Here is a 26,615-nt window from a genome sequence, read left to right on the forward strand (position 1 = left end):
TAGAGAATCAGCCAACTAAATACACAGTTCTACTCCATTTGCTATATCTGCTCAGCAAGAAGCCCCTTCCCCCTGAACACTACTGGAAGTTTGGAAGCCTCCAGATGACATGTGACACTGATTTTTTTTTTTTTTTTTTTTTTTGGAAAGAGGCAACACTGCAAATACACATGTAGGAATCTAGAGGTTACCAGGGCTTGAAATCCATGGAAGTGTGGCAGTCTTCTTGGAATTTGATGGTCCAGTGGTGCCTCACCTGTAGTTCCTCAGGATTCAAGTGACCAGCATTGGCCAGTGTTTCAAGGCCCAGTGCCTTTTGGTGTTACTTCTGGCCTCTGGTGTAAATAGGTCTCTGGTGCCTGTTTAACTTCTACCTAACACATGATTATTTTCTGATTACCTGAACTGTATGTATAGACCATGGGGACAACCCACTGGTTCAGTCCCAATCCTTGCTGCCTTAAGAAAACATCTGTCTTTGAGTTTATCTAGTTGCTCCAGATTTCCTCTTTGGAGGAATTCTTTTCATTTATAATAGTGCTTTTCAATTTAAAAATATGTGTTTTATATATACATATGTATGTGTATATAAATATAAATCTACTTTTATATTTGAGAGATGAAGAAGTAGAAATTTTGGGAAACTGATTTCCCCAAGTAAATGACAAAGTCAGGCCAAAAGTCATGTTTCTAGTAATAATAGCTAAAATTTATTAAGCAGAAAAAAAAACAGACTAAATATATTCTAGTCTAATAAACTAGTTCTTTTCATTCTACCTGTATTATAGTGGAGACCACTGAGGCTAAGAGTCCTTAAGTACTTGAGTAATGTCTCCAAAGTTGAGTGATTCAAGGTGTGGAGCCAAGTTCAAGTCTTGTCAGTGGCTACAGAGCCATATTACTTGATTCTTCTGACACTTGGGACTCAGCTTTTAGCCCCCTCCACGGCTCCACAAAGGAAGCAGAGAAGGACTTATTATTGGTCCTTTACAGAGAGGAAATTGAAGGTGACCTTCAGGAAGAGATGTAAGTTACTCTCAGGTCTCCTGGCAACCCAATTCCAGGACTATTGTTATTTTAAGAAGAAAAGGATGAGATTCAAGCTTCAGGCATGGATAGAGTCTCTGTATCCTATAAAGACTGGTCAGGTAATTTCTGATGGCTGGGATTCAGTGTCACAGCACAATTAGCTCTCTTTAGTATCACTCCTAGTAACAAAGTAATAATCAAGAAGTACCTAGGTTTTTAGTTTATTCTCCCCCAAACTGGCCAACAAAGTGTATTCAAATTCATAAATGTTCTTTTTATTGCTTTCCAAATTATGCCAGTGAACCCACCAGTGTGTAAGAAGTGTATTTATTTTCCTTTAACTTTCTACTTGCAATAGTAGTTTTCACTGTGAATGCTTGTTGACTAGTACACAGGATATTTGGAGCTGTTATATTTATCACTTGGGCTGGATTTGGCTTGCACATCCTGCTCTGATTCTGTAACAGGGACACTGTTGTCAGTAGACTGCTGAGTCCAGCTTTGCAGAAACGGTAGCTCTATGCTGCCATCTACTGGAATTTTAGAGAAGGTGCTTTCTTTGCATATTTATTAGAAAATGCTGTAAAACAATTATTTAACAGAGAGTCAGATAAACAGATAAGGAAAAAAAATGTAACAGATCTTTGTATGTTTGTAAAGTAAATATGAAAATATTATTTTAAAACCAAATGATAAAAGTAATCTGTTATGGTATACTTTCATTTTGTCTTCAACATTTACTATACTTGCTGTTAGTTTTGGACTGAAATCAAACACCTGCTGTAATATTGAATCAAACTGAAGTTGAACATTACCTCCTGTAGATGTGAAATTTCTTCTTGGCTAAAGCCAATTTAGAAATAAGAAAGACACTAGAGAACAAATCTCCCAGGATTCAGCCAAGATCACAAAAAAGGGAATTCCTGAAATAAAATCCCAAAGAATGACTTTAAGAACATTGTACTTTCTATGAATCATAGTTTCACTGGATGTTTCATCCCTGGAATGTATAGATTCTTCACAACAAGGGATTTAAACCTTTTGCAAGTGTAAGACTCTAAGGAAGGCAAGAGGTTTAGAGAGGCCTTTGTATTTTGAGACTCAAACCTCACATAATGAAAACCAAGGTAACCAGAATTTAATTTTCTTAATATTTATTTTTACATGGAATCACATCATCAAAAAGTTAAAAATTAGAAAATGGATGCACATATTACACCACGAATAAGCTTTAATACTATAAAGCTATCTATTTTGTTTCCAAATTCAGTAATATTGCAATCAAAATCCTAATAAGATGATTGTAAAACTCATATGGAGGGGCCTCCTCGGTGGCGCAGCGATTGAGCGCTGGGCTGCGAAGCTGTCCGCAGCCTCTGCAGCGCCAGTTAGATCCCCCGCCACCAGCGCGGGTCCCACATGGCATGCAGACCTCTCCTGCAGCGCCTGCTGCTCCCCTCAGCAGTGTATTTCGTCAGTCTGCCTGTTCTGCTCCCCACTCTGGCTCTGGTGAATTCTCTTACCCTCCTGTGCTTCTGACTGTACCCAGTACTTGTATAAATAAATAAATAAATCTTTAAAAAAATAAATAAAACTCATATGGTGGAGACAAATGCCAAAATAGCCAACATTCTTTTTAAAAAGTTAAAGAACAAAAGTTAAAGAATAACCCTTCTAGACATTATGGCTTGTTTAAAACTGTAGTATCAAAATAATATATACTGGTCATAAAATAAACAGATGAAAATAAAAGAAAAGGGAGGAAGGTAAGAGAGCCCAGAAATACCTATTGAAATTTTATAAATGACATTTCAGACTGTTGAGGAAGAATGCCATTTTCAATAAATGATGCTGTGGTAGTTGGTTAAATGTGTGGCCAAAAAGGAAAAAAAAAAAAAAGCCTATTCACACCCAACTACAAATTAAGTACAGAGTAAATGTGAATAGCAAACTCCTCAAATTTTATTAGAAACTTTACAGAATATCTTTATAAACTTAATGTGAGCAGTGAGGCCTTACACAAGACTAGAACATGCACAATTTAAAGGAGAAGATTGTTCATTTTGATCTTGTCGATATTAAAATCTCTGCACAAGGTAAAAGACCATAAGCAAAGTTATAACACCAGAGCAGATTTGCTGTATTTAGAGACATAGGCCTTGTACCTATAACAGGAGAATTTCTCCACATCAATTGAAAAAAAAAACAAAGTCTGAAATAATGGATGAAGGATATGCACTGGTGTCTCCAGAAGGGAAACCTCAAATGGCCAGTAAGTATTTAAAAATATGCCCTACCGCAGAATCTGAAATACAAGTTAAAACAATCTATAATACTTGTAATTTTTTTTTTTTGCTAATTAAATGTGCTATTTGGATAACATTTGACTATAGGAAAAGAATATTCTGTTATTCTGAGTATCGTATTGTTTGCTACTTATGTGAAAAAGAGTTTAAAAAAACTTTAACAATAACTGTAAGTGGGCCTCCTTGGTGGTGCATGGGTTAAAGTCTCAGCGCTATCAAACTATCACCAGCCACTGAAGCATGAGTCATGAGTTTGATCCCCAGCCAGAGAGCTGATCCACAGTGTGCAGCAGACCTCTCCTGTCTCACCCACATGCTCCCCTCAGCAGTGTATTTCAGTAGATCTGCCTGTTCTGCTCCCCACTCTGTCTCTGGTGAATCCTATCACCCACTTAACTGGGCCTGGGGTGCCCAGATAGTTGGTGAACTGTCACTTTGGGTATGTCTGTGAGGGTGTTTCTGCATGAGATTAACATGTGAATCAATAGACTGAGTAGAGCAGATCACCCTGCTCAGTGTGGTTGAGCTGCAGCCAATCTGTTGGACATCTAATTTGAATGCAAGGTAGAGTAAGAAGTAATTTGCACTATCTGCCTATTTGGTGCTGGGGCATTTTCTTCTACGCTAAGACTGAGACTTACACCATTGACTTTCCTGGATCTAAGGATTTTGGTTTGGCCTGTGACTACACATGTGTAGAGGCCCCGACCTGAACATCCGGGTTCTTGCCTGAAGCAAATACTGAATGCTAGCCCGAGTTAAGTTTCAAGTTTCCTATTATGACGACTAAACCCTGCCCCCTGCTTGCTTGTTGTGGCTCATTTGTATTGGTGGTCTCTCCTTGTTCGAGATGAGAGACCTCCTCTTCTGAACCTATATAACACTGTACACATCCTGAATAAACGAGACTAGCAATGATCCTGGCTTTGTCTCCACTCCTTGCGTACCCCTGTCCTACCTAGCCCCTGCTTCCTCCCCTGGGTACCACATTGATCTGCTCGGCTGGCCCGGACACACATGGGTTTTCCTGGGCCTCTAGCTTGCAGACAACAGATCATAGAACTTTCCAGTCTCCATAGGCATGTGAGCCAATGCCTTCTAGCTTTTTTTGATTTTTCTCTTCATACTTTGTGTGTGTGTGTGTGTATTTGTATTTCTACAGAACCCTGACTAGTACAAGTCCCTAGTCAAGTAGTTGCTGGCTAGTGGAGGACCAAAATAGCTATGAAAGAGATCCAGATCACTTACCCTATGTAGGCAGTAGGAATTTTATAAACATTGTTTGAGGAACATGTTCTTAAAAAATCTCATACTGATAAGTTCCATTATTATTTGAGTCTGATCTTCCCAAGACTAGCAAATGCAAATATCTGGTAAAGAACAAGGGGGGAGCATTCTAGATCAAAGGGAACTAGATGACAGGCACTTAGAAAGGACAATTCCCTTGATGTGAGTCAGATAAAAGCATGTCCCATGCTAGGTACAGAAAAGTCCCACCTGAAATTATGATTAATGCAAAATAAACTATAGTCATGATTTCTGTAACATATTTCTGGCCAGGATAAACCTTGATGCCAATGCAAATTTAATAGCAATGTGTATATGAAGGCAGATAAGTAACTGTGTTGGTGTGTTTATAGCTGTGTGTGATAGGGACTACTCTGAATCTTGACTCCTACATTAAGTTAGAGATAGGATGGTGTGGAGTTCACCGGTGATTTCTCCCTTTTTCATACTGATAGAATGTTAGCTAAGCACATGCCATCTGAAGCCAAACATTTTTAATGCTCTTGTAGCTAGTTGTGCTATATGACCAAGTGTTGGCCAATGAAATTAGAGCAGAAGTATGGGAATATTCTGTGTCAAACATTTTAAAGTAAATGTACACCAAATGCTTGTCCTTTTTCAAGCTCTTCCCACTAGCAGGTGGGTCTTGGGACAGTCATCTTGTACTGTTACTCAAGATGTATGTAGAGAAAAGTATCTGGACTTTTACCCAAAAGTTATGTGTGTAGCAATAAGAAGGGGTCTGCCTTTCTGACTACTATGGGGTTACCATATCAGCCCTGGTGACCTATCTGGACCTTTACATGACTGAGAAATAAAATAACTTTGAAGAACCATCATGACTTTGAGTCACTCTGCTCTCTATCTTAGTACGTATCCTAATGAATACATGTGGAGAATACTTTATCAGACTTCTGATCTTACTGGAAATAGATACTAGGACCTAGGAAGGTAGCATTGTGTAAAGGTTAATGCTTCAAGACTGACAATTCCTACTCCATTACTTGCTTATTCTGTAAAATGAAAACTGCACTGAAATTCCTTGTGTCTCCGTTAGTCTCATCTGTGAAGTGGAAACCATGGTAGTTCCTAATTCAGGGGGTTTATATGGAAACAAATGAGATAATTTGAGAAACCTGCTCCAAACAGAGTAACCATTCAATTGATATTTGCTATTTTTTTCCTCAACTCCATTGATTATGGCTTTTGAAACTGCCATGAGATATAATTTGATCTCGTAAGCATATTGGTGCCTTCTTTATATAGTGAATTATCATTTCTATTTTGAAATATTAACATTCTGATACGTAAATCAATCTCTTGTTAGTTTGGATAACTAGAAAGAATCTTTAGAGTTTCCTCAACTTAACAAACTAGATGATTTTCTGAAAATGAGTCAAAAATATTGTGATTAACAATGATACCAAAAAGATAATAATGAGAACAATCATAATAAATAAAATGGATTGAGCACTTCTACATGCCAGGTTTTATATGTCTTTTTAAAATGTGGCATCTCCTACAATCCTCAGGGCAACTGCATAACATAGACATTATTATACTCATTTTAAGGATGAGAGAAACTTATGTCAGTTATGTGCCTTGGTCTAGAATACATAATCATCAGGGGATTGGATGAATTCAAAACCTGTTTATTTTCCATAGCCATTGAATCCTTCCTTAAAGAAGTATGCAGTCTGTCATCAGTATTTCCACATAATACATTTAGGAAAATAAACCATTTTCTAACTTTTTATATTCATTAATGAGCTAGTGAGTCATTTTAGGCTTATTATTTTGCCCAATTTATGTATTAGTTTTTTATAGTTTTTAAAAAATCTTGTTTTTTACAATAATGAAAGTACTTTAACTTGGGATGTAGGGACTTCTCTTTCTTTAAATCTAGTATATGACAGGTTGATTTTTAAGATATTGTAGTATGTATTAAATGAGGCCTGTGATGTCCTAATAGTAAACAGGAGCATAAAGAAAGTGACAGTCACTTCTAAGCACTGGGCCACAATTGCCTTATCTGAAAAAGTAAATTTGCCACATCATTACCATCTATCCTAGTTTATAAATATTATTTACATGAGTCTCTGTATCTGGTTCTCTTCTCAAAACATTCCATCTTCCTTCTTTCCCTGAATTAGTCATATTAAAATATTTACCTTTAATTGTCATGAATGGGCCATCTGCTTCTGTATTTCATCAAAAAGCAGAATTGGATCATGACAGCTATAGAAGGATATTTGCATTATTTATATTATAAGCAGATGAATCTGACACACTGCTGTGGCCTAAATTCTCCTAAATCTGCCTTATATGTGAAATGTGTGTGATGTATGGAGTCTTAGAAAGCTCTTAAGAAGGTTTTCACAGTTGAACAGATCTCTTTGATCTTCTTAGACTTGAAAGAAGGAAGTGTAGAATACGTGAATATTTTGGAAGTTCTTAAAATGATTCACAGGTAATTCAAATTTAGTCTCAGGATTTTAATATGATCTATGAGTGATATATATTTATTGAGCAGAGGTCATTTAACTGTTAATATAGTATACTGAATCTACTAAATTATTATATAGATTAGGTTTAATTATTATAATTATATTTAATTGTTATACACATTAGAAAAAGACTTTCTTTGTAGAGTCAACTTTAGAAAAATACGATTAATGCAAATCTGTGTTTAGACAATTCAGCATCATTTCAAAAGTGATTTTTTCTTTTTAATGCAATCATTTAAATATATGTAATTTCATATAGGTTTAATTATACTTGTTTTATTTAATACCGCTCACTTAGAGAATAAAAATTTGCTGCGAAATGGAGAATAATAATTTGCTGGAAAAAATTTCTTTGCAATATTTTGTACATTTTTAATAATAGTACTGTGAAATGAATAGAAAAGGAATACAGAATATGTTGACCCTGCTCTCCAAGTAACTTAGAAGAGGTGGAGAGAAAAACCAAATTGCAGAACATCCTTGTAGAGAAACATATAAACCTGTACAGGATAAACATAAATATTTTACACATATAAGTAAATGATTTGAAGGATTTGGGTTTTCAAAAGCTAATGAAGAGGGAGTGAGGAAGAGAGAAAACGAGGAAGAAGTGAGGTAGTAGACAGGTGGAAGGAAGGAGAGACATCATACAAAGTTGTACTGTATTCTGACTGTGGTGCCCTCAAGGAAACATGTCAGAATGCGCTCCTTGCCTAAATGTTACCCAAACACTGAACTTGTGCTGGGGACAGTGCCTAACTTTTGAGGTGTTTTATTTTTTCCTTTATTTTTCTTCCATTTCTTCATTCTTAGGATTTTCTATTCATGCTGAAATTTATAAATCCATTAGCATCAAAGATCTCTGGGCCTTGTATAACCATGGATTAAAAGCATTCTGGATTTGCTGAAACACATTTGGAAAACAAGGTTTGAAGAATTTGACAGATCTTGAAAAACATGTTCACTACATATATATGTTGGTGGTTCATTTGGGTGGAATAATTTTCTGTAGGAATTTTTGTGATGGCAGGCACAGAATTCTGAATATATTCTGCAATTGTTGCTTTCCCCCCTCAAGTTAGTCAGAGAATAAGAGAAAAGGCATAATCTGGTATGTGTCTATGTATGAGAGTGTGTGTATGTGTATGTGTGTTTGTATGTGCATGTACCTATATACTACTGTATGTACACATTCGTGGGAGATCAGGAATGAGGACAATCTGTGACATTGGTTAGCAATGATCAAAGTGGAGATGGAAGGGTAATCATGAACTAGTAGCCAAATAGGTGTTGGTAGGGTTAGTTTTTGATAATCTGGTTATATTACCACCATATATAGTTTCTTATTTGCAGTCACTGTTGTGGACCTTTTTTCCTTTACAATTTTTCCCTTGTGAACCTTAGTAACTCCAGTAGTAGCATTTAAAAAATACTAACAAGTTAGAGCTAGGGAGTGAAAGCTGAATAGAAGAAATAACTTGAATAGACATTTTCTAGATTAAGCATACTTCTGAAGAGAGCAAGAGGAAGAAACTAGTATTTAAAAGTTATTTTGACGTATTTGCTGATTCCTCATTTAATCAGGCATAAAACACTGTCTTGATACTGGGAATCCCTGACAAGTATTCCTTAGTCCCTGTCCTGGCAAACATCTCCATTTACCTTCTTGCCAGCATCTGTGTCTTGACATAAAATTCGAGCTCAAGGGACTGGGACTCAAAAGAAATAGCAGCAGACTACTCTGATTTTGTTACTGTTTATTTTATTTTATTTTTTGTATGTGTTTAAATCTCAATGCAGTCATATTTTAAACATTTTGTGTTTAAATCTCAACTCACACAGTAGAGGCTCATTCAGAAATCCTGACCGTGCTGGTTAAAGGCATGAGAAAGTACGAAAGGCCACCCTTGGTTAAGATAAGTTGTGTTAGGGGAGGACTGGGCAATAGGGAAATTTCAGTTTTCCTACATTCTTGAGAAGCACAAGGAAGAAACATAAAATCAAGTTGATATTATCCCAGCAGCACAGTCAGTCATTCTCTGTATATATTCCCAGTGTTTGTGAAATAGTGCTACCTTTAAAAGTCATCACAACTGATTTAAGGAAAAATTAAATTACTCCTTATTTCTGACCTTTTAATTTTGGTTGACTTGGATTTTTGTATCTGGAGAAGTCCTGAAGATACACTTTAATAATACAATGAAAACAAAGGAAATACAGTTAAATTGAAAGAATGTTTAAGTAATGCTTATGGGGTCAACTATAAACATCCAAAAATTTAAATGATTTTCAGGATGTACTGACTTTTTTCATGCCTCATTGACCCTAACAGAAAAAGTCCAACGTGCTCCAATTTACAGATGTTATATACAGACTACCTGGAACAAGGAGTAATGCTATGGGAAAAGAAGGTAGGGACATAATTTGAGGGCTAAATTTTGACATTTATCCTTTAGAGATGTTCATTATTATTGCCAGCTGAAATGTGGTTTACCTATAATCCAATATACTTATTAAGAGTGTAGTTTCATGAGCTTTAATAAAGGTATACACCCATATAACCAGCACTGTAAACAAAATACAGCCTGTTTTGATGGCTAAAAAAGATTCCTTTACCTCTTCCAGTTCAATTCCCTCTATACTTCAGTGCCTAAGCAACTGTTGTTCTGTTTCTGTCATTATACATAAGATTTTTCTTTTCTGGAATTCCAACTATGCACTCTTGTATCTTGTTTCTTTCACTCCACACAGTGATTTTGAGCTTTATTCATTTTGCATATATAATTTGATCCTTCATACATGTTACAGGTATGTAGTTTGGTCCCTCTTATTGCTGAACAGTCCACCATTGCTTATAGATGTGTCACAATTTGTTCATCCGTTTACCTGCTGATATACATTTCTGTCTACCCAGTTAGGAGCTAGTTAGAATAAAGTTGCTATGAACGCTTGTGCGCAAGTCTCCCTGTAGAAATAAAGTTTCATTTCTATTGTGTAAATGCCTAGAAGTAGAATGGCTGGGTTATATGGGAGGCATATGTGTAACTTTAAAGGAAACTGCTGAACTTATTTTTGTAGTGGTTGTACCATTTCACATTCCTACCAGCACATTTTAAGAGAGTTCTAGTTGCTTTACATCTTTGCCTCTAGTACAATGTTGAATAAAAGGAGCGAGAGCAAACCTTCATTTTTTTATTCCTATAGATGGGGGACATCATTTGCATATTCACCATTAAATTTGATGTTAACTATAGGGTTTTTTTTAATGCATTTTGAGAAATTTACCTTCTATTCTTAATTTAAAAGGATAAATTATTAACATTTTATTTTGCATGGTCATAAATTGCAAGGATAATTTTTCATGAAAATGCATACATGTATAATAAAGTACTCATGCATTTGGTGTCATATTTTTGAATGTTTTAAGAAATGAAAATGCAAAGTAAATGAAATATGGACCCAATTTAAGTTATTAATAGTTCTATGCATTAAAAAATGTGAAATAAGCTTTAAAAATGCCCTGCAAACAGGACTATAAAAGAGATATTCTCTTGATGAGGATGGCTCTTAAATTATTATTCCATCAGATTCTGTTCTCCTTAGATTGGTTCTCTCACTTTAAATAAAACCACCATCAACATAACGACCCATGCCATTAACACATCCACATTTGCCACACAATATCTCAAGATATGTTGACTCTCCTTTGACACAGGTAAGGTAAAATTTCCTTCCCATTCATTTGCCTTTAAAAATTGAAAATTGAATTTGAGGATCTCCCCTGGTGGCACAGTGGGTGAGTGCTGGGCTGCGAAGCTGCCCGCAGCCTCTGCAGCACCAGTTCGATCCCCGGCTGCTGGCAAGGGTCCCACATGGCATGCAGACCTCTCCTGCTGCCCGCTGCTCCCCTCAGCAGTGTATTTCGTCGGTCTGGCTGTTCTGTTCCCCACTCTGGCTCTGGTGAATTCTCTCACCCTCCTGTACTTTTGACTGTACCCAGTGCTTGTATAAATAAACAAACAAACAAATAAATAAATCTTTTAAAAAAGTAAAAAAAGATTAGTTTAATAAAAAAAAGAAAATTGAATTTGACTGGCAAATGTAAAGTCTCATGAAATATCAAGAAAAACTATAATGGAATCAAGGTTGGGTATCCAAGAAGGTATCTTCTGGTACACCCTTCCTTAGTTCAAACTTTTTTTTTTTTAGATTTTTTTATTTATGTGTGGAAAAATTGGGGTACGTCCCAGAAGTGTGGGAGGAGGGGGTGAGAGGATAGGATTCACCAAGACAGAGTAGGGAGGAGAACGGGCAGACAGGCAGATTTACTGAAATACACGGCTGAGGGGAGCAGCAAGCGAGACTTAGCTGTCAAGACAGGAGAGGTCTGCTGAACCATGTGGGTTTGCTTCCTGGCTGGGGAAGGAACCCAGGCCCCTGCTGTGATAGTGCTGAGACTTAACCCCTACACCTCAAGAGACTCTGCTCATCCTTTCTTTAGTACAGGGATGCTTGCTTCTGCATGAAGATTGCTTTGTTCACATTCTCTAACCCAAACCCTTCTCCAAGACATCTTCACCCATCATAGTCAAGAAGGAGAGGTTCTGTCTTTATGGCTCCTTTCTCTCAATGCCAAGTTTAGGCAGAGGGATGAACTCTGCTTTAGAAAGATAAAATAGCAGATGACCTTCCCCTGTAGTAAGAAGCCCATGCAGATTTTTGTAATAGGACTTGACTATGGCAATCCACAATCATGAGTGTTCCCAGTGCCCATAATTTTCAACTAATATTTCACATGGTCTATAGAGAATTTGTTCACTTTGAACATGCCATGAGCAACACTAGAAAGGAATCTTTTCTTCAAAATCCTGTCTCTTGGACATAGGGAGATTCAAATCTCTTTATTCATTTGCTGACAGAATACATGCTCTGGATAAGAATGACAAACTGTCAGTTTAATTCTTTTTCCCTCCGCTAAGACCAGAGATAGGGAACAGCAGTGTCCTGGGACTCCAACAAAACTATCAAGGATTTGCAGGCTGTGACCTCCCACTGTGGTTTTGTTTTGCAGCAAGACACCTTTTGAGGACCCTAATTCAATTCTTCCAAGCAGAGTAAAAAATCAAGCACTTTATACCATTTTTATTTTGTATTATGTTCATTAGCACAGGGGTATATCATGATGTGCTTACAAATAGGGACCTTCTATTTAAATATAGGAAAGATAAATAATACAACTAAAATATGAATATAGTTGTAAATGATCTCAAAAAGAAAGGTTTTCTCTAGTAAAATGTTCAATATAGAAGCTATAAAGCAATGACTCAGGCCAGTTTTGGAAAACATTTCAGTCAGAGGTGGCTTCTCTTCGGTCAAGAGTTTATCTGGGTGTCCCTGGTGACGCAAGCGGTCGAGTGCAGCGCTGTGAAGCTGTCCACAACCTCTGCAGTGTGGGTTCAATCCCGGCTGGCCACGGAGATCCCCACATGGCAGGGCAGACCTCTCCTGTCTCACCTGCTGCTCCCCTCAGCAGTGTATTTCATCAGTCTGCCTGTTCTGTTCCCCGTTCTGTCTCTGGTGAATCTTCTCACTCTCCTGCGCATCTGGCCTGTACTCCGGTTCTTGTATAAATAAAATTAAAAAAATCTTTAAAAAAAGTTATTTATTTGACTTATTTGAAGCTGAAACCAGCAGAACTCAGGGTATGAATGACCCCCGTACTTCTCCATATCGAGGCAGGGCCTGTGGCTATCCACAGATGGATCAGCTTCTGTCAAGTAGCAGGCAAAATAGTTTGCATGGGTGATTTTGCAAGGCAATCTTTCTTCCCATTTCATAGCCACTTAATGTACGTTCTTAGCTTATTGTCTATCCAAAGCATTTGCTAAAGTACTCTTGATTAACATAAAGTCCCTGTGAATAATAACAGTTCCAATAATGAATAACCTTTTCTATGTAGTTGTAAGCACTATTGAATGAGTCTCTTTATTTAATCCTCACAACAATCCTTGAAGTATGTACTTCATCATTCCTTCTTCTCAAAATAGGAAACTGAGGCTTAGAGAGGATGAATAACTGTCCTACAGACAAATCAGCATTCGGTATCAGAATCTGGACTCCTAATTGCTATACCACAGAGAGTGCTAAAAAACTAGCCCCTATAGTTCCTAATTTGTTGAGATAGTCCATAATCAGGATGGTCATTATTTCCCAAAGTAGTGGAAATTGGTGGAATTGTAATCTTTACACACACACACACACACACACACACATACATACACACACGTTCCTTATAGATGTGGCCAGTAAAGAGGGTGGGGAACCAACCATCCCACCTGAGCAAAAATTCTTGAAAATATTGTTTTTAACACCAAATAGTGTTTGAAAATAGTGTTTTTAACACCAAATAGTGTTTGTTTATACAAGCACTGGGCACAGTCCAAAGTGCGGGAGGGTAAGAGAATTCACCAGAGCCAGAACGGGGAGCAGAACAGACAGAATGATGGAAGTACACTGCTGAGGGGAGCAGTGGGCACAGCAGGAGAGGTCTGCGTGCTAGGTGGGACCCTCGCTGGCAGCCGAGGATCGAACCTGCCTCGCAGTCCAGCGCTCAACTGCTGCACCACCAGGGAGGCCCCAAATAGTGTTTTTTTTAATACACATAGATCTTCTCTCTCTCTCTCTCTCTCTCTCTCTCTCTCTCTCTCTCTCGTATAAATACACACACACACACACACAAATGAATGAGCATAGAAATAGATATGAAATAATTCTTCCAGGGCATCTCCCTGCCCATGTCCTTTTCTATAGCCTTTTTCAGGTACTGTTTTTCATGCATAGGTGTCCATATTGTGACTTTTTTTATTCTTTCTGTGTTCAGATCTTTCACTTTTGTATAGATTTTGGGCTCAGGAATAGACCTGTGTAAGCACAGGAAGGTAAATGAAGAAGGAAATGTTTAATCTCCTTAACACACAAAACATGTAAAATTAGGGAATTTTGAGGTTTGGGCATGAACAGCAAAGTTTGGGTGTGAGGCTTATGGAGAGCTTAGCTGGTACACTCCATCACTGCCACATCCCTCTACCACTTCCTGTTCCTTACAGATGTGGCCAGTAAAGAGGGTGGGGCACCAGTCATCCCCTCTGAGCAAAACTTCTTGAAAATAGTGTTTTTTAACACCATAAGGCACACAGAAAATATAGCTGTAGGGTAGGATGTATTTGAAAATACAGTTTGCCTCCTCTAGTGGTAAAATTTGGCAATGTCTCCTGATAATATTTACAAAAAACCTCTGTGAAACAATTAGGCTTGAGAGACTGGCTTCTCTTGAAATGGACATTGTGTGTCCTAAAACTTACCAATATTGTGCCTCTCAATTGGTAATTTCAAAATACACATTATGACAAGATTTGGGGGCGGGGGAGTCACAGCTAAAAGAAAATGGAGAAATTATGCTTAAAAAATATTTAAAATGTTATATGTGACTGTTGGGTTGAGAGTGGAGTCTGTTTTATTCTGTTTGCCCCTAAGTCATCTCCACATCCTCTTGAGCACCCTTTCTCTATTAATCAGGCTTCTCCAGAGCAACAGAACTATGGGCTGTGCATATATACAGAGATTTATAAAGAATTGGCTTGTTCCTTATGCTCAATTATTGAAGCTGGCAAATCGAAAATCTGCAGGGTAGGATTCCAGACTGGAGACCTAGGGCATCCAGTATCCCAGCTTGGGTCCAAAGGCAGACTTCTGTAGAACTAGGAGGGGCCAGGGATACAGATGTGCTGGAGAATTCTCTCTTGCTCTGAGGGAGCTGTTTTTGTTTTTTTTTTTTTTTTTGTTCTTTTCAGGCCTTCAGCAGGTAGGATGAGGCTGCCCACATAATGGAGGGAAATAGACTTTACTCAAGATCCACTAATTTAATTTTAATCCCCTCCACCAATACCCTCACCGAAACCCTCAAAATAAGATTGACCAAAGATTTGGGTGCCCCATGGCTGAGCCAACTCGACACATAAAATATTCCATCATATTTTAAAAGGCAGAGGACTACACTTGTCATCTGACAGTACCGAGAGGGCCTGTCAAACACACAACAGCCACAAAAATGAGTTCATTCAGTTTCTCAGAGGAAACTCTGCATCAACACTACCTGTCCTTTTCTATCTGGTCTCATGGGCTGTCCATGCAGAAGGTGCTCTGCCTTCCCTGTCCTGTGCAGGGTGAGAAATCAGGTTGTGATTAGCTGTTTTGCTCTGGACACTGCCTGGAATGCCCTTTATTGGCACCAGTCCTCTCCTCACTTGGTTGTTCTTTATACTTCTGAGGTCATAAAGCAGGATCTTACATTCAAATCCTCTTGATCAAGGCAGGGATATAGAATGGGGAGATGGACTGCGGTCAGTGGAGGGTTACAGATGACTCACCGAAAGCTCTCCATGACCCAAATCCCTTATCATGAGGAGAAAAGGTGTCAGGTCTTATGTCTAGTTTCCTGCTCACCACTTCCTCTCCTGCCACATTTAGACAATGTCATATATCAGTTGGAAGATAATTACATAATTCAGCATAATTGAAAGTAGAAATAGTTTTACTTTCGAGTTCCTGTTTCCAATTCTGTAGCCCCATGATGTTGCTCCATCCTGGTTCCTAGCTTATTCCTCTTTGTAGCCCATGGATTTCTAGGGTGCCACACTGTGGTATCCCAATAGGTCATGTGGTCTGTAGGTACCCCCTTACTCTGTCTTCATTAACACATGTCTGTCCTGTGTCCGTCTTTCAGAGTAATGGTCCCAACTGGTGCAGCCACTGACAAATTAATTCAAAATGAGGTGTTAATCACATGTAACATCTTGCTCCCCTACTTAGGTAATATTTACATGTAATGGTTGGCTTCAACCTGTGTTTGCCTGTTCTCTTTTTTTAATGTTAGAAAGTGTATTATTTTTGGTTTTAGATAAAATCTCTACTACTTTCCCTTTCATTCCATATAATTTAACACACATCTTATGAGTGCTGGAAGAATATCAGCTATCACCATGCTGAGGACACTTTAGACTCTGAAGGCGAGAACTGTGCCATCAAGAAGCTTTCATTTGAAAGGGAAAGGCAGATGCGAAGTCATAAACCTATAATCCAAGGGAAGGTTTAGTGCCATATTAGAGTTACAAATTGCTTTGAGAACCCTGAGGAAGGAGTAATTAATTCCAACTGGGATGAAAGCTCCAGTTTTACATTTCAATTTGCTAGTGCTTAAAGTATGAGGAATATCTATGCCTGATAAAGATATGCCTGTTGCAGAGCTGCACCTTACATACACGTAATATGCAATTACTCTGTGGATTGCTTAGAAGACAGTCTTCAGTACTCAGTAACTGAAAATAGTCCCTCAGCCTCCAGGACAATTGTGACAGGTTATTCAGGTCAACCAAACCCCTGCTTAAAAACAATACCAACAAAATGCTGAATTAAAAACCACTGTCACCAAAGAAGACAAAATCATTTATTTAAAAACATTGACAAGGGCCTCTCTGGTGGCACAAGGAGTAAGCACAGCTATCCTCAGCCTCTGCAGCATGAGTTCGATCCCCAGCCTGCCAGGGAGGTACCCACAAGGCGCAGCAGACCTCTCCTGTCTTGCCCGCTGCTCCCCTCAGCAGTATATTTCAGTCAGTCTGCCTGTTCTAGTCTCCACTCTGTCTCTGGTGACTCCTCTCACCCCCCCCCCACACCTCTGACCCATACCCCAGTTCTTACATGCATAAATAAATAAAAATCTTTAAATAAAAACATTGACAAGCTGAAAAGAGAGTGGCTAGCTGCCAGAGCAGTTTAGGGAAGACAAACTGCATCAAATATGTAAGCAAAATAGACAAGCAACAAACCCACTTGTCTCAGTGAATTGGGCCTTGGGGTCTGGGAACCAGACTCCAAGGGGCTCTTGATTCTTGTCTCCATGAGAAAAGAATTCAACTTCGAGACCAGAGTTAGGCAGAAAAGCAAGAGATTTTTGACAGCTAAGAAGCAGCACAGGATAGCTCTCTGAGCAGAGGGGGTCCTGAGTGGGTACTGCAGAACAGAATATAAACAGAAGCAGGTGTTTATATGGGTACACTGGGCAAGGAGTGGGGGTTGGGTATCTCGGCCTTGTGTCTCTTGCTGATTGGTTGGGGCCATGGGCCCCCTAGGTTACTGAGGCCCAATGAGTCTTCCAGGTTACATGGTCTGCTTTCCCTAAATGACCTTTGGTCCATTGTTTTAGCATGTTACCATGTTGGTGTTCTGGACGTTCAATTTTTACTAGGTTTGGGGCACTCTGACTCCAATTGATTGTTCCTTATTCAGATTTAGAAATGAGCTTGGGGCACTTGGGCTTGCCCCTCCCTGCCCCCATCCTAACTAACTTCCTATACTCATGTCCTCACTTCCTCATTCAATAGGGGCTTTTGCCCATGCTGTACTCTTAGGCTTTATATCTTCTTTTTGCCAAGGGTGAGAAAGGTCAAGATCTAAGGACTGCCCAAGAGTGACCTTGAGGTTAAGTGTGGACAAGAATTAAACCTGTTATTGGGATTGTCAGATAGACTACAGAGCACCAAGTTAATTTTTAATTTCAACTTAACAATAAAAAAATTTTGACTCATAGAAGATCATGGACCATGTAATATTTGGGGGCGGTACAGTTGTACTTAAAAAAAATGATATTGCTGTTAAACTGAAATTCAAATTTAATTGGGTGCCTTTCATTTATGAATGTTAGATCTGGAAAATTTAGTCTTTGCCCACCCCCAAACCTTGAACTTCAAAGAAATTAACTCTGCTTTAAGGAAAACAGAAGAAAAGTAAATGAAAGAAAAATAACCATTAGGATTTTGTGGACATAGGTTATACTGCTAGAGTAGATAAAGGACCTTTTACCCTATGAGCTTGGATTGAGGGGGCAACTTCTGGTAGTGGTTCTGGGTACCTGGCAAAAACAGACACAACAGCCTTTTGGCAGAGGACAAAGGAAATCCTGGCCCCAGGGACCTCTCACAAAAACTTGTCCAAGAGCAATAATCAGCAAACTATCAAAGAACCTCAACATAATAGAGGTCATATATGACAAACCAGCAGGAGACATCATTCTCAGCGGTTGAAAGGTTGAAAGTATCTAAGATTAGGAACAAGGCAAGGGTGCTGATTCTTACTACTTTTATTCAGTACAGTACTGGAAATCTTAGAGCAATTAAGAAAGAAAAAAAGAAATAGAAGGCACCCAAATCAGGAAAGAAGTAGTATTGTCTGCTGATGATATGATCTTGTATGTAAATATTCAAAATATGTAAGAAACTCAAATAACTCAATAGCAAAAATGAAACAAATACAATTTAAAAATGGGCAGAGTGTTTGGACTTTTCTCTAAAGACATGCAAATGTACAAACAATTACATATAAAGATGCTTAATTCCACTAATCATCAGGGAAATGCCAATGGAACCACAATGAGGTATCACCTCACATGTGTTAGGATGGCTATTATAAAAAGAAAAAATCAGTGAAAGATAGAAAATGCTATCAGGAATGTGGGAAAAAGGAACACTGTGAGATTTCACTTATATGTGAGTTCTAAAACCATGAAACTCAGAAATAATAGAATGGAGGCTTCTAGGGGCTCAAAGGGGGAGGAAATGAGGTGATGTATGTCAAAATGTGCACAGTTTTAATTATAAATGAATAATTTCTCAAGATCTAATATGAACTATTGTGACTAGAGTTAATAGTATTATACTGTATACTTCAAATTTGCTATGAGAGTAGAGCTTTAATTTCCTCACCCTAACAATAAGCATAAAATGGTAGTTATGTGAGGTAAAGGATGTGTTAATTAAACTTATTATGGTAGATATTTCCCAGCATGTGCATGTATCAAATCATCACACCTTAGAGTTACATGATATTATATGTCAGTTGTATTTCAGTAAAGCTGGAAAAAATGTCCCAGCAGAAATAGTGTATTAGACAAAACCTGAAGCATAAGTCAAACATCAGAGTTATACGCAGATTTTTAGTAACTCAGTTTACCTTCATTCAAGAAAAATTAATAAGTTTTAGCATGTTATCAAAGTGACTTAGCAAATTTGAAAAAAGGTATCAAACAGAACTTCTAAAACTTAAAAAAAAAACAATAAAAAATTGCTGACTAGCAAATTGAACTTAGCAAAAAAGCTAAAATTAGTAAAATGGGAGGCAGGTTAGACATTATCAAATTTAGCACAAACCCACATGTATTTTTATTTATCAGTGTGACTCAAAAAATGGGGCAAGTTGGAAAAGTAGAGTCATCCCTTCCCCAAAAGATCAACATCTACCTAACCTTAATAATATTAGTCAACAATTCACTTATTTCAAAAATGGAAATTTTTCTTTATAAAGTTGGAGGCAAAATTATCATTTTCAAATGGTGTGTTCCTTGACCTAGAAAAATTATCATTTTCAAATGGTGTGCTCCTTGACCTAGAAAAAGCAGGAGATTCTACTGAAACACATTATAAATAATAAAGAGTCTAGTAACTGAATTCTCCTAGACTCAAGAGCTTTGTGATATATCCAAAATAGTTAGAAAATATTATTATGACATATGTTAAAGTAATTAGTGCAGTATTTTTTTTCAGAACTAGAGAACGAGTCATGTTTTGAATGGAAAGAATATTAATTTTCTATAAATGAATCCATACTCTCACATAGTCTTTTTTTTTTTTTTTAAAGATCCTTGTTTATTTTTTTACAATATAGAATTTCCTCCCTCAAGTGTGGGCACCATACTTTTCCCACCACCAAAGGACCTAGTCCTCCACCATATTCCATTATACTCTCCTCCTTTCCTGTTCTCTGCTCTCTCCCCTCCACCCTCATCCCCCCAACCCCCCAGTGTCTCAGATCTATGGTCTGGCTCACTTCACCTTGAATAATCCCTTCCAGCCCCATCCATGTTGCTGCATATGGCATGAGTTTATCTTTTTTGAATGTTGAATAGTATTCCATTGTGTATATATACTACACTATCTTCTTGATCCAGTCATCTGTTGTGGGCATTTAGGTTGTTTCCATATCTTAGCTATTGTAAACACTGCTGCTATAAATGTAGGAGTGCAGTGTTCCTTTTCAGTTAGTGTTTTTGTGTCCTTTGAGTATGAGTTTTAATTAGGAAAGATATGTTTACACAGGCACTGTTCATGCATGCATATGTAAATATGTGTATTTGCATGTTTATGTGTGTGTGTATGTGTAAAATTGTTAAGGAATGATGGACTATAATGCCTGATGAAAGAGGCTTTTCAGTTCTATGCAGAAAAATTGAGTCTCAGTAAAGGGAGTTGACACTACTGACAAATCATTTGGAAAATAATTCTTTCTTTTTTTTTCTTTTTCTTTTTTTTTTTACTTTTTTTTAAGATTTATTTATTTATGCATACAAGAGCTGGGGTGCAGGCCAGATATGCAGGAGGTGACAGGATTCACTGGAGACAGAGTGGGGAACAGAACAGGCAGACTGGCTGAAATACACTGCTGAGGGGAGCAGCGGGGGAGTCAGGAGAGGTCTGCTGCGCCATGTGGGTAGCTCCCTGGCCAGGAGGGATCGAACTCATGCTGCAGAGGCTGTGGATTACCTCATAGTGCAGTGCTTAACCCCTTGCGCCACCAGGGAGGCCCTATTTCTTTATCTTGTGCTTTTACATAAATGAATTCAGATGGCCTAAAATCATTTTGAATGTTCTTTGTGTTTATTATTTGTATCATATACTATGTGAAGTGTTTCGCCTATATTTCCTTCTGTGTATTTTATGGTTTCAGGTCTTATGTCTAGTTCTTTAATCCATTTTGAGCTGATTTTTGTGTATGGTGTGAGGTAGTGGTCAAGCTTCATTCTTTTGCATGTAGCGACCCAGTTTTCCCAGCACCATTTATTGAACAAACTTTCTTTGCTCCAATGCATAGTCTTTGCTCCTTTGTCAAAGATTAGTTGACCATAAATCTGTGGGTTTATTTCTGGATTTTCTATTCGATTCCATTGGTCTGTGTGTCTGTTCTTGTTCCAATAGCATGCAGTTTTGATGATTATGGCTTTGTAGTAGAGTTTGAAGTCTGGGAGTGTGATGCCTCCATTCCCTTCTTTTTTTTTCAGGAGAGCTTTGGCTATTCGGGGTTTTTTGTGATTCCATATGAATTTCATCAATAATTGTTCTATTTCTTTGAAGAATGACATTGAAATTTTGATTGGAATAGCATTGAATCTGTATATTGCTTTTGGTAGGATGGCCATTTTAATAATGTTTATTCTTCCAATCCATGATCAGGGGATGTCTTTCCATTTCTTTGTGTCTTCTTCTATTTCTGTTAACAGTGTTTTATAGTTTTCTTTGTATAGGTCCTTTACCTATTTTGTTAGATTTATTCCCAAATATTTGATTTTTTTTGTTTCGATAATAAAAGGGATTTTTTTTTTATTTCTTCTTCTTCAGATTTATTGTTTGTGTATAGGAAGGCTACTGACTTTTGCGTGTTGATTTTGTATCCTGCCACTTTGCTGAACTGATTGATGAGTTGAATTAGTTTTTCTGTGGAGGTTTTGGGGTTCTCTATGTACATTATCATATCATCTGCAAATAGTGATAGTTTGACTTCTTCTTTTCCTATTTGGATTCCTTGTATGTCTTTCTCTTGTCTTATTGCTCTGGCTAGGACTTCCAGTATTATTGAAAAGCAGTGGTGAGAGTGGACATCCTTGTCTTGTTCCAGATCTTAATGGAATTGCTTTCAGCTTTTCACCATTGAGAATGATACTGGCTGTTGGCTTGTCATAGATGGCCTTTATGATGTTGAGGTATGTTCCTTGTATCCCAAGAATTTCAAGGGCTTTTATCATGAATGGGTGTTGCACTTTGTCGAAAGCTTTCTTGGCATCTATTGATATTATCATATGTTTTTTATATTTCTTTTTGTTGATGTGTTGGATAACGTTGATTGATTTTCGGAAGTTGAAACATCCTTGTGTCCCTGGAATGAATCCTACTTGGTCGTGGTGAATTATCTTATGGATACACTGTTGGATTCTGATAGCTAAAATTTTATTGAGGATTTTTGCATCAGTGTTCATTGGGGAGATTGGCCTATAGTTTTCTTTTTTTGTGTTGTCCTTGTTCGGTTTTGGTATTAGTGTAATGTTGGCTTCATAGAACGTGTTTGGTATTGTCCCTTCCTTCTCAATTTTTTGGAAGAGTTTGTGAAGGATAGGCACTAATTCATCTCTGAATGTTTGGTAGAATTCATTTGTGAATCCATCAGGTCCTGGGCTTTTGTTTTTGGGGAGGTTTTTGATTACCATTTCAATTTCGCTGCGTGTAATTGGTCTGTTTAGGTGTTCTATTTCTTCTTTGTCTAGCTTTGGGTGATTGTAGAGTTGTAGGAATTTGTCCATCTCCTCTAGATTGTTGAACTTGTTTCCATATAACTGTTCATAGTAGTTACTGATTATTCTTTTGATTTCTGCTGTGTCCGTTGTGATTTCTCCTCTTTCATTTGTGATCCTGTTTATTTGTGCTTTCTCCCTTTTTTCCTTTGTGAGCCTGGCTAGGGGTTTGTCTATTTTATTGATTTTTTCAAAGACCAACTCTTGGTTTCATTGATCTTTTGGATTGTATTTTTAGTTTCAATTTCATTTATTTCTGCTTTGGTTTTTATTATTTCTTTTCTTCTACTGGTTTTGGGGTTTTTTTGTTGTTCTTTTTCTAGATCTTTGAGCTTCGAGATTAGGTTGTTTCTTTGAGTTCTTTCTTGTTTCTTGATGTGAGCTTCTATTGCAATATATTTTCCTCTTATTACTGCTTTTGCTGCATCCCATACATTTAGGATATTGGTGTCCTCCTTGTCATTCAATTCAAAGAATTTTTTAATTTCTTCTTTGATCTCCTCATTAGTCCAGTGGTCTTCCAGTAGTGTGGTTTTTAATCTCCATGAGGTAGGAAAGTTCCTTGCCTTCTTTTTATGGTTTATGTCTAGTTTGATGCCTTCATGGTCAGAAAAGATGGTTGGTATGATTTCAATCTTGGTATATCTGTTGATGTTTGTCTTGTGTCCCAGTATGTAATTGATCCTGGAGAATGATCCGTGTGCACTTGAGAAAAATGTGTACTCCGATTTTTGGGGGTTTAGTGTTCTATGGATGTCTGTTAAGCCCAAATGCTCTAGGTCCTTATTTAGAGCTTTAGTTTCTTTTCTTATTTTTTGTCTTGTTGATCTATCCATTGTTGATAGTGGTGTGTTAAAGTCTCCCACTACGTGTGTGTTTTCTCTGATGTCTGTTTTCAGAGATGACAATAGTTGTCTGATATATTTTGGTGCTCCTTCGTTTGGTGAGTATATGTTAATGAGTATTATTTCTTCTTGAAGTATTGCCCCTTGTTCATAATGTAGTGACCGTTGGGGTCTCTTTTTATTTTTTGAGTTTGAAATCTGTTTTATCTGATATGAGTATAGCTGTTCCTGCTTTCTTTTTTGGTTCATTTGCTTGTAGGATTGTTTTCCAACCTTTAACTTTGAGTCTATTTTTATCTTTTGTAGCTAAATGTGTTTCCTGGAGACAGCAAAAGGTTGGGTTTTGTTTCTTAATCCAGGCTGCAACTCTTTGTCTTTTTATTGAAGAGTTTAGTCCATTTACATTTAGAGTTAATATTGATATGTTAGCATCTGTATTTGCCATTGTGTTTGTCTTTCCTTTGATTTAATTTATTTATTCTTTTAATAACTTTTTTTTTTTTTGGCCTTCTTTCGTTGTTATTCGTCCCTCTGAGGTTCTGGCTTTAGGATTCCTTGTAGTATTTTTTGGAGTGGGGGTTTAGTCGTAATGAAATGCCCGAGTTTCTGTTTGTCTGAGAAGGTCCTTATTCTTTCTTCATAGAGGGAGGAGAGCTTTGCGGGATAGAGTATTCTTGGTTGGCATCTGTTTTCTTGGAGTCTGTTGACTATGTCCCTCCACTCTCTCCTTGCCCGTAGTGTTTCTTCAGAGAAGTCTGATGTCAGTCTGATTGGTTTTCCTTTGAATGTTATCTGTTTCTTCTCTCTTGTCAGCTTCAATTTTTTTTCCTTGTCTTGGATTCTTGGGAGCTTTACTATTATGTGTCTTGCTGTATTTTTCCTTTCATCGTGGAAGTTTGGTGTTCTTCTTGCTTCTTGTATATCAATTTTCAGCTCTTTCTTCACATTTGGGAAGTCTCTTCAATTATCTCTCTGAATATTTTTTCTGTTCCTACATCTCTCTCCTCTCCTTCTGGTATTCCTATAACTCTTATATTTCCTTTCCTCATGGAGTCAGATAGTTCCCGAAGTCTTTCTTCGTTCTTTTTCCTTCATACATCTCTTTCCTTTTCTGTTTTGGTTCTTTTTATTTCTGTGTCTTCAAGAGTACTTATTCATTCTTCCATTTCATCTATTCTGCTTTCATTGCTTTCCCCAGAGTTCTTTAGTTCCCTCATTAATGCTTTGATCTCCTGCGTTTCTTTTGCTTCCCTCTTTAGGGACTCAATTTACTTCTTCTGATCATTGTTTTCCTTTATGAGTTCTGTCATTTTTTTAATCACGGCAATTTTAAATTCTCTTTCTGGAAGGCTCAGAATTTCTTCAAGTTACTGTCGTTGCAATCTGGGTGGTGGTTTTCTTTTTGCGGTGTGCTTTTTTCCTGAGGAGTTGTTAGGTTGCGTGTGGTTCTTCTACACCCTACTGTCTGTTTTCTAATTTGTCGTATGCATTGGGATACTGTGTTGCTGGGACTGGCCGGCATCTTGGGTGAGCTTCTCCGCTCCCCTCTTGCTCCTCCAGGGGCCATCTGTCTGTTTCAAGCAGACTTTACTGAAGAAAGGTCCCTGTTCTAAAATGCCGATGTGGGGACACACTCCCCTGTGTGCTTGGTCTGCCCCAGCAGCGGTGGGTTCCCGCTCCCCCTCTGGATTTGGACTGCAGGCCAGAAGGGGCCTGGCATGGGCGAGCTTCCCCGCTCACCTCTGGCTCCTGAGGGAGCCTTCTGCAGGCAGTCTTTACTGAAGAAATGTCCCTGTTCTAAAATGGCAATGCGGGGTGCACTCCCTGTGCGTCCGGTCTGCCCCGGCCGTGGGTGCCCGCTCCCCCTCTGGGCTCAGACTACCGGTCGGAAGGGGCCTGGTGTGGGCTAACTTCCCAGCTGGACACTGGCACCTCCAGGAGCCTTCTGCTCTTTTCAAGTCTCTAGGTGCCGCCAGAGATCTCTCCTAGAGCCCTTGGGGAGCTGATTTTTCCACCCAGTGGGACAGGGAACAGAGCGGGAATGGTAGGGTAAACCTCAACAGCTTTGGGGTGCTGTGTCTGCCTTGTGCCCCACCGTCGTGGAGAACCCATGCCCCGAATTTCGTGCCCCGGGTCTCAGTTCCAAAGCCCTCAGGTCCAGGACGTGGGCTGTAGCCCAGTTCAGTGCCCGCAAAAATGGAGTCTTTTGCACCCAGCTCCCAAGCCTGGGTGCCTGGTTCCTGATTACTCAGTGAGGGGTTTTCACCTCATTGAGGGTCCCCGCGCGTCTCCCCGCAAGCCTAGGTTGCAGGCGCGGGGACCTGGGCAGCCAAGATCCGTGTTTGCTTTTCAAGTGTGCCGCTTTTCCGTGCAAGCTTACCGGCAGGCCCAGGGCTGTGTGCGGGACTCCTCCGGTGGTCTCTGCTGTTCTCTAATGGCGCCCGGGGCCGTTCACTCACCGCTGCGGCGAATCCTGCAGGGTTCTCCACAGCTCCTGTTCACGGGGTGTGGTGGCTGAAATAGTTCCTTTCCACTCACAGTCCCGCTTGATGCGTAGTTTGTTCTTGTTGGTCCTTTTAGTTTGTTGTTTTCCTCCTCTCTGCTGGTCGGAGAGTGCCGACTCTGTGGGTGGGGTAGGGGAGCAGGGTTCTGCGCTTCCCTCCCTTCTGGTCCTCTTTTATGGCAACTTTCTTCTTCGGGTAGTTTGCTGGAGTTGTCCATTTATCTTCCGTGTCCCAGTTCTCACTGGGACCTGCCGCTTTTCCTCCCTATTAACTTTTTTTTAATGGGAGATCTTACTTGCAGCGTCTCCTCGCTGCCATGTTGCTCCGCCTCTCCTCAGTCCTTGAGTTTCAAAGTAAAGTTTTTGACATTTAAAAGTCCACAGCTAGATAATAGTCTAAAATTAATACTTTTGATTTTCAATATCCAAGTTTCTTTGAAAGGTTAGGTTTATTTATATACTAAAAACCAAGGCAGAGGGAATGGAAGTTAGAGATTTTCTTGACATCATAGTGTATGTAGAATGATAATAAATATAATTTTTTTAATTTATAGCTTAAGAAAGACTGAAGACATCTGCAATTGAGGAGGAAGAGAAATTTACTAAACCCCAATATTCTGCCTCTTTTCTTCCTCTACAATACAAATATCTGTCATGAGATTTTCTCTTCTTCCTTGAGTGTGCTATAGT

The sequence above is a fragment of the Talpa europaea genome, assembly GCF_964194135.1.
Source record: "Talpa europaea genome assembly, chromosome: 1".
NCBI classification, from domain to species: Eukaryota; Metazoa; Chordata; class Mammalia; order Eulipotyphla; family Talpidae; genus Talpa; species Talpa europaea.